The sequence below is a fragment of the Oncorhynchus gorbuscha genome, unplaced genomic scaffold, assembly GCF_021184085.1.
Source record: "Oncorhynchus gorbuscha isolate QuinsamMale2020 ecotype Even-year unplaced genomic scaffold, OgorEven_v1.0 Un_scaffold_7912, whole genome shotgun sequence".
Lineage (NCBI taxonomy): Eukaryota > Metazoa > Chordata > Actinopteri > Salmoniformes > Salmonidae > Oncorhynchus > Oncorhynchus gorbuscha.
In genome coordinates, this window is record NW_025751200.1 from 1 (window position 1) to 10,188 (window position 10,188).

Here is a 10,188-nt window from a genome sequence, read left to right on the forward strand (position 1 = left end):
AGGTCACAGCAGCAGGACAGGTCACAGCAGCAGGACAGGTCACAGGAGCAGGACAGGTCACAGGACAGGTCACAGCAGCAGGACAGGTCACAGCAGCAGGACAGGTCACAGGAGCAGGACAGGTCACAGGACAGGTCACAGCAGCAGGACAGGTCACAGCAGCAGGACAGGTCACAGGAGCAGGACAGGTCACAGGACAGGTCACAGCAGCAGGACAGGTCACAGGAGCAGGACAGGTCACAGCAGCAGGACTCGTCACAGCCGGCTCTGGGTCCAACCGGCTATCCATCTGCAGAAGCCATGAGCCTCCTGAGTATGGCTGGTTCTCACTGAGGAGAACGTCAGGCTTGCTGAGCTCCCAGTATGGCTGGTTCTCACTGAGGAGAACGTCAGGCTTGCTGAGCTCCCAGTATGGCTGGATTTCTCACTGAGAGAAACGTCAGGCTTGCTGAGCTCCCAGTATGGCTGGTTCTCACTGAGGAGAACGTCAGGCTTGCTGAGCTCCCAGTATGGCTGGTTCTCACTGAGGAGAACGTCAGGCTTGCTGAGCTCCCAGTATGGCTGGTTCTCACTGAGGAGAACGTCAGGCTTGCTGAGCTCCCAGTATGGCTGGTTCTCACTGAGGAGAACGTCAGGCTTGCTGAGCTCCCAGTTATCCTCATCCACGGAGGTATGCACCGGGGACGAGGCTGGTGTCGTGACCGGGGAGAAGTGATGGCTCTCGCTCTGAGGCGGCTCGGCGTGCTGGTCGTCTGCAGTCACCTGGAGGAGAGATAGCTTTAAGTTCCCGCTTCTCGTCAATGTTTTCAACTCTTCGCTGAAAATTCAAAATGTAGATGTGGTCAACTGATTTCCTTTCATTAGTAAGATAAACTGAATTTAACTCTATCTAGTCAGTAAACATACAAAATCTAACAAGAAATACTATTCACCTGAGTTGCAGTTGGATCAGAGTCCTCTACTGGCCTCTGGTGGAAGGAGATCACTTTGGCTGTTGGTGGAGTGGCCTCCTGAACCGGACCTGTCTCAGGGGCCTGGACCGAGGCAGAGGCAGCAGTGGTGGGCGTGGCGTCCTGAACCGGACCTGTCTCAGGGGCCTGGACCGAGGCAGAGGCAGCAGTGGTGGGGGTGCATTCAGTCTGGGACAGGGCTGGGTTTAGGTCTGACACCGGCAAGGTGAGAGTGGTTTCAGACAGGACTATATGAGATGGGTTATCCTCCAGAGATCCCGTTGCTACAGGACCAGGCTGAGAGGAGGCAGCGTTATCAGAGTGAGAGAGTGGAGGCTGTGGTTCAGAGACCACTGTGGCAGGCAAAGGTGCTGCCTGGGTGGCTGTGACAGGTTTTACTGCTGCTTCCAGAGCCTGGGGAACTGGCTCTGGGGAGGCACCAGCGATGGGAGCCTCAGCAACTGAACTCGTGGGGACTACTGGCTGGCCACCATCCTCCGGACAGGCAGCAATCTCAGGGCTGAGTGACTCTGAAGGTGGTGCTGGCCGAGCTGGGAGGACCATAGAAGATGTAGGGTCATCAGAGCTCTCTGAGATGGGCAGAGATGGGCTGGTAGGAGGAGCAGCAGGAGAAGGATCTGGGGAAACAAAAGCAGATTAGACTTTTAAAAAGGAAATGAGTTGTGGTATATAAGAATAAGGCACATCAACATCCCCAACAGATGTACCCTCCGTGTTCCGTCTAAGATTTATCGTGATGGTGAAGCCTGGTGGAAAATGTCCTGAGATGAATCAAGTGGACCAGTCGTTTACAGCATTTAATCAATTCTATTATTTTAACTAGGCAAGTCATTTTTGGGAACAAATTCTTATTTACAATGACGGCCTAGAAACAGTTGGGTAACTGCCTTGTTCAGGGGGCAGAACAATAGATGTTTACCTTGTCAGCTCAGGGATTTGATCTAGCAATCTTTCAGTTGCTCTAACCACTAGGCTACCTGCCGCCCCTAATAAATTCTGGCTCTGGGGAGCTTATAAAGCCCTTTATACACCACCCTTATGAAGCCCTTTATACACCACCCTTATAAAGCCCTTTATACACCACCCTTATAAAGCCCTTTATACACCACCCTTATAAAGCCCTTTATACACCACCCTTATGAAGCCCTTTATCCATCACCCTTATAAAGCCCTTTATCCATCACCCTTATAAAGCCCTTTATACACCACCCTTATGAAGCCCTTTATCCATCACCCTTATGAAGCTCTTTATACACCACCGATATAAAGCCCTTTATACACCACCGATATAAAGCCCTTTATACACCACCGATATAAAGCCCTTTATACACCACCGATATAAAGCCCTTTATACACCACCGATATAAAGCCCTTTATCCATCAATGTTTTTCACAAAGTGCTGTACAGATACCCAGTTTAAAACCCCAAAGACTGAGAAATGCTGGTGCAGAGGCACAGTGGCCTGGAAAACCTCCCTAGAAAGGCAGGACCCTAGGAAGAAACCTAGAGAGGAACCAGGCTATGAGGGCTAACAGGCTCAGAGAGGCCAACAAAAAAAGTAATTTTCACCTCTCGTCATAACCACAATTTTGAACGGAGTCACAGACAAAGGTACTAGTGTCTAGTGATGTTTTATCACAAAGGTACTAGTGTCTAGTGATGTTTTATCACAAAGGTACTAGTGTCTAGTGATGTTTTATCACAAAGGTACTAGTGTCTAGTGATGTTTTATCACAAAGGTACTAGTGTCCAGTGATGTTTTATCACAAAGGTACTAGTGTCTAGTGATGTTTTATCACAGACAAAGGTACTAGTGTCTAGTGATGTTTTATCACAAAGGTACTAGTGTCTAGTGATGTTTTATCACAAAGGTACTAGTGTCTAGTGATGTTTTATCACAAAGGTACTAGTGTCTAGTGATGTTTTATCACAGACAAAGGTACTAGTGTCCGGTGATGTTTTATCACAGACAAAGGTACTAGTGTCCGGTGATGTTTTATCACAGACAAAGGTACTAGTGTCCAGTGATGTTTTATCACAGACAAAGGTACTAGTGTCTAGTGATGTTTTATCACAGACAAAGGTACTAGTGTCTAGTGATGTTTTATCACAGACAAAGGTACTAGTGTCTAGTGATGTTTTATCACAGACAAAGGTACTAGTGTCTAGTGATGTTTTATCACAGACAAAGGTACTAGTGTCTAGTGATGTTTTATCACCGACAAAGGTACTAGTGTCTAGTGATGTTTTATCACCGACAAAGGTACTAGTGTCTAGTGATGTTTTATCACAAAGGTACTAGTGTCTAGTGATGTTTTATCACTAAAGGTACTAGTGTCTAGTGATGTTTTATCACAAAGGTACTAGTGTCTAGTGATGTTTTATCACAAAGGTACTAGTGTCTAGTGATGTTTTATCACAAAGGTACTAGTGTCCAGTGATGTTTTATCACAAAGGTACTAGTGTCTAGTGATGTTTTATCACAGACAAAGGTACTAGTGTCTAGTGATGTTTTATCACAGACAAAGGTACTAGTGTCTAGTGATGTTTTATCACAAAGGTACTAGTGTCTAGTGATGTTTTATCACAAAGGTACTAGTGTCTAGTGATGTTTTATCACAAAGGTACTAGTGTCTAGTGATGTTTTATCACAAAGGTACTAGTGTCCAGTGATGTTTTATCACAAAGGTACTAGTGTCTAGTGATGTTTTATCACAAAGGTACTAGTGTCTAGTGATGTTTTATCACAAAGGTACTAGTGTCTAGTGATGTTTTATCACAAAGGTACTAGTGTCCAGTAATGTTTTATCACAAAGGTACTAGTGTCTAGTGATGTTTTATCACAGACAAAGGTACTAGTGTCTAGTGATGTTTTATCACAGACAAAGGTACTAGTGTCTAGTGATGTTTTATCACAGACAAAGGTACTAGTGTCTAGTGATGTTTTATCACAGACAAAGGTACTAGTGTCCGGTGATGTTTTATCACAGACAAAGGTACTAGTGTCTAGTGATGTTTTATCACAAAGGTACTAGTGTCTAGTGATGTTTTATCACAAAGGTACTAGTGTCTAGTGATGTTTTATCACAAAGGTACTAGTGTCCAGTGATGTTTTATCACAAAGGTACTAGTGTCTAGTGATGTTTTATCACAAAGGTACTAGTGTCTAGTGATGTTTTATCACAAAGGTACTAGTGTCTAGTGATGTTTTATCACAAAGGTACTAGTGTCTAGTGATGCTTTATCACAGACAAAGGTACTAGTGTCTAGTGATGTTTTATCACAAAGGTACTAGTGTCTAGTGATGTTTTATCACAAAGGTACTAGTGTCTAGTGATGTTTTATCACAAAGGTACTAGTGTCTAGTGATGTTTTATCACAAAGGTACTAGTGTCTAGTGATGTTTTATCACAGACAAAGGTACTAGTGTCTAGTGATGTTTTATCACAGACAAAGGTACTAGTGTCTAGTGATGTTTTATCACAAAGGTACTAGTGTCTAGTGATGTTTTATCACAAAGGTACTAGTGTCTAGTGATGTTTTATCACAAAGGTACTAGTGTCCAGTGATGTTTTATCACAAAGGTACTAGTGTCTAGTGATGTTTTATCACAAAGGTACTAGTGTCTAGTGATGTTTTATCACAAAGGTACTAGTGTCTAGTGATGTTTTATCACAAAGGTACTAGTGTCTAGTGATGTTTTATCACAAAGGTACTAGTGTCTAGTGATGTTTTATCACAGACAAAGGTACTAGTGTCTAGTGATGCTTTATCACAGACAAAGGTACTAGTGTCTAGTGATGTTTTATCACAGACAAAGGTACTAGTGTCTAGTGATGTTTTATCACAAAGGTACTAGTGTCTAGTGATGTTTTATCACAAAGGTACTAGTGTCCAGTGATGTTTTATCACAAAGGTACTAGTGTCTAGTGATGTTTTATCACAGACAAAGGTACTAGTGTCTAGTGATGTTTTATCACAGACAAAGGTACTAGTGTCTAGTGATGTTTTATCACCGACAAAGGTACTAGTGTCTAGTGATGTTTTATCACAAAGGTACTAGTGTCTAGTGATGTTTTATCACAAAGGTACTAGTGTCTAGTGATGTTTTATCACAAAGGTACTAGTGTCTAGTGATGTTTTATCACAAAGGTACTAGTGTCTAGTGATGTTTTATCACAGACAAAGGTACTAGTGTCCAGTGATGTTTTATCACAGACAAAGGTACTAGTGTCCGGTGATGTTTTATCACAGACAAAGGTACTAGTGTCCAGTGATGTTTTATCACAGACAAAGGTACTAGTGTCCAGTGATGTTTTATCACAGACAAAGGTACTAGTGTCCGGTGATGTTTTATCACAGACAAAGGTACTAGTGTCTAGTGATGTTTTATCACAGACAAAGGTACTAGTGTCTAGTGATGTTTTATCACAGACAAAGGTACTAGTGTCCAGTGATGTTTTATCACAGACAAAGGTACTAGTGTCCAGTGATGTTTTATCACAAAGGTACTAGTGTCCAGTGATGTTTTATCACAAAGGTACTAGTGTCTAGTGATGTTTTATCACAAAGGTACTAGTGTCTAGTGATGTTTTATCACAAAGGTACTAGTGTCTAGTGATGTTTTATCACAAAGGTACTAGTGTCCAGTGATGTTTTATCACAAAGGTACTAGTGTCTAGTGATGTTTTATCACAGACAAAGGTACTAGTGTCTAGTGATGTTTTATCACAGACAAAGGTACTAGTGTCTAGTGATGTTTTATCACAAAGGTACTAGTGTCTAGTGATGTTTTATCACAAAGGTACTAGTGTCTAGTGATGTTTTATCACAAAGGTACTAGTGTCTAGTGATGTTTTATCACAAAGGTACTAGTGTCTAGTGATGTTTTATCACAAAGGTACTAGTGTCCAGTGATGTTTTATCACAAAGGTACTAGTGTCTAGTGATGTTTTATCACAAAGGTACTAGTGTCTAGTGATGTTTTATCACAAAGGTACTAGTGTCTAGTGATGTTTTATCACAAAGGTACTAGTGTCCAGTGATGTTTTATCACAAAGGTACTAGTGTCTAGTGATGTTTTATCACAGACAAAGGTACTAGTGTCTAGTGATGTTTTATCACAGACAAAGGTACTAGTGTCTAGTGATGTTTTATCACAGACAAAGGTACTAGTGTCTAGTGATGTTTTATCACAAAGGTACTAGTGTCTAGTGATGTTTTATCACAGACAAAGGTACTAGTGTCCGGTGATGTTTTATCACAGACAAAGGTACTAGTGTCTAGTGATGTTTTATCACAGACAAAGGTACTAATGTCTAGTGATGTTTTATCACAAAGGTACTAGTGTCTAGTGATGTTTTATCACAGACAAAGGTACTAGTGTCTAGTGATGTTTTATCACAGACAAAGGTACTAGTGTCTAGTGATGTTTTATCACAGACAAAGGTACTAGTGTCTAGTGATGTTTTATCACAAAGGTACTAGTGTCTAGTGATGTTTTATCACAGACAAAGGTACTAGCTGTGTCCAGTGATGTTTTATCACAGACAAGTACTAGTGTCCGGTGATGTTTATCACAGACAAGGTACTAGTGTCTAGTGATGTTTTATCACAGACAAAGTACTAGTGTGTCTAGTGATGTTTTATCACAAAGGTACTTAGTGTCTAGTGATGTTTTTATCACAGACAAGGTACTAGTGTCAGTGATGTTTTATCACAAAGGTACTAGTGTCCAGTGATGTTTTATCACAAAGGTACTAGTGTCTAGTGATGTTTTATCACAAAGGTACTAGTGTCTAGTGATGTTTTATCACAAAGGTACTAGTGTCAGTGTGTTTTATCACAAAGGTAGTGTCTAGTGATGTTTTATCACAGACAAAGGTACTAGTGTCTAGTGATGTTTTATTTAGTGTCTAGTGATGTTTTATCAAAAGGTACTAGTGTCTAGTGATGTTTTATCACAAAGGTACTAGTGTCTAGTGATGTTTATCACAAGACAAGGTACTAGTGTCGGTGATGTTTTATCACAGACAAAGGTACTAGTGTCTAGTGATGTTTTATCACAGAAAGGTACTAGTGTCTAGTGATGTTTATCACAAAGGTACTAGTGTCTAGTGATGTTTTATCACAACAAGGTACTAGTGTCCAGTGATGTTTTATCACAGACAAAGGTACTAGTGTCGGTGATGTTTTATCACAGACAAAGGTACTAGTGTCTAGTGATGTTTTATCACAGACAAGGTACTAGTGTCTAGTGATGTTTTATCACAAAAGTACTAGTGTCTAGTGATGTTTTTATCACAGACAAAGGTACTAGTGTCCAGTGATGTTTTATCACAGTACTAGTGTCAGTGATGTTTTATCACAAAGGTACTAGTGTCTAGTGATGTTTTATCACAAAGGTACTAGTGTCTAGTGATGTTTATCACAAAGGTACTAGTGTCTAGTGATGTTTTATCACAAAGGTACTAGTGTCTAGTGATGTTTTATCACAGACAAAGGTACTAGTGTCTAGTGATGTTTTATCACAGACAAAGGTACTAGTGTCCTAGTGATGTTTTATCACAGACAAGGTACTAGTGTCTAGTGATGTTTTATCACAAAGGTACTAGTGTCCAGTGATGTTTTATCACAAAGGTACTAGTGTCTAGTGATGTTTTATCACAAAGGTACTAGTGTCTAGTGATGTTTTATCACAAAGGTACTAGTGTCTAGTGATGTTTTATCACAGACAAAGGTACTAGTGTCCAGTGATGTTTTATCACAAAGGTACTAGTGTCTAGTGATGTTTTATCACAAAGGTACTAGTGTCTAGTGATGTTTTATCACAAAGGTACTAGTGTCTAGTGATGTTTATCACAAAAGGTACTAGTGTCCAGTGATGTTTTATCACAAAGGTACTAGTGTCTAGTGATGTTTTATCACAGACAAAGGTACTAGTGTCTAGTGATGTTTTATCACAAGTACAAAGGTCACAAGGTACTAGTGTCTAGTGATGTTTCATCACAAAGGTACTAGTGTCCAGTGATGTTTTATCACAAAGGTACTAGTGTCTAGTGATGTTTTATCACAAAGGTACTAGTGTCTAGTGATGTTTTATCAAAGGTACTAGTGTCTAGTGATGTTTTATCACAAAGGTACTAGTGTCTAGTGATGTTTTATCACAAAGGTACTAGTGTCTAGTGATGTTTTATCTAAAGTACTAGTGTCTAGTGATGTTTTATCACAAAGGTACTAGTGTCTAGTGATGTTTTATCACAAGGTACTAGTGTCCAGTGATGTTTTATCACAAGGTACTAGTGTCTAGTGATGTTTTATCACAAAGGTACTAGTGTCTGATGTTTTATCACAAAGGTACTAGTGTCTAGGGATGTTTTATCAAAGGTACTAGTGTCTAGTGATGTTTTTATCACAAAGGTACTAGTGTCTAGTGATGTTTTATCACAAAGGTACTAGTGTCTAGTGATGTTTTATCACAAAGGTACTAGTGTCCAGTGATGTTTTATCACAAAGGTACTAGTGTCCAGTGATGTTTTATCACAAAGGTACTAGTGTCTAGTGATGTTTTATCACAAAGGTACTAGTGTCTAGTGATGTTTCACTGTAAAGTCTGTTTTTATTTGATTTTTACAACACACTTTAAAATAAAGTTTGATTTAATGTAATGGTGACTTACTGGTCTGGTTGTGCTTGGTCCACTCTGCCCTCAGTTCATCAGCCAGGTCTGATGCTCCACCACCTCCAGAGCTGATATCAACTCTTCTGGCCAGTTCATTCTCTTCTGTACATAGTCCAGCAGGATCTGCATTGCAGCGGAGTTACCGACACAATTCCTCATGGCCTGGATCTCCTCCTATGAATATGATGAATGAGAATATTTGAAAAACTAGAACTGCGCCACCACGCATTGGTGCAGGGTTTTGCTTCCATTCAGCCACAAAAGCAGTGGTGAGGTCGGGCACTGATGTTGGGGCGGGAGGCCCGGGTATGGGCTTTTTGTGGTTTCCCAAAATCGGTATCTGCGTTGAAAAATCGTAATCATTGACCTCTAGTCCATACAGAAATGGTTTGTCGAGATCAATATGTAAGAACTTGAGCTGGCCTGCACAGTGCCCTGACCTCAACCCCATCGAACTCCTTTGGGATGAATTGGAACGCCGACTGCGAACCGGGCCTAATCGCCCAACATCAGTACCCGACCTCACCAATGCTTTTGTGGCTGAATGGAAGCAAAACCGCAGTAATGTTCCAAAATCTAGTGGAAAGCTGTTATAGCAGCGAAGGGGAACCAACTCCATATTCATCCCCATGATTTTGGAATCAGATATTGTCCACATACTTTTGGTCATGTAGTGTACCTGACTATACACAGCCATAACCAACCCATACCTGACTATACACAGCCATAACCAACCCATACCTGACTATACACAGCCATAACCAACCTAACCCATACCTGATTATACACAGCCATAACCAACCCATACCTGACTATACACAGCCATAACCAACCCATACCTGACTATACACAGCCATAACCAACCCATACCTGACTATACACAGCCATAACCAACCTAACCCATACCTGACTATACACAGCCATAACCAACCCTAACCCATACCTGACTATACACAGCCATAACCAACCTAACCAACCTGACTATACACAGCCATGCCTAACATACCTGACACAGCCATAACCAACCCTAACCCATACCTGACTAGACACAGCCATAACCAACCCATACCTGACTATACACAGCCATAACCAACCCTAACCCATACCTGACTAGACACAGCCATAACCAACCCTAACCCATACCTGACTAGACACAGCCATAACCAACCTAACCCATACCTGACTAGACACAGCCATAACCAACCCATACCTGACTATGCCCAGCCATAACCAACCCATACCTGACTATACACAGCCATAACCAACCCCCTAACCCATACCTGACTAGACACAGCCATAACCAACCCATACCTGACTATACACAGCCATAACAAACCCTAACCCATACCTGACTATACACAGCCATAACCAACCTAACCCATACCTGACTATACACAGCCATAACCTAACCCATACCTGACTATACACAGCCATAACCAACCCATACCTGACTAGACACAGCCATAACCAACCTAACCCATACCTGACTATACACAGCCATAACCAACCTAACCCATACCTGACTAGACACAGCC

The 10,188-nt window shown here is 41.3% G+C and overlaps 1 pseudogene; it reads right to left on the reverse strand.

The window, feature by feature from the left end:
• Positions 1-7: 7 nt before the first annotated feature.
• Positions 8-8,851, reverse strand: LOC124029854 (annotated as a pseudogene).
• Positions 8,852-10,188: the final 1,337 nt, after the last annotated feature.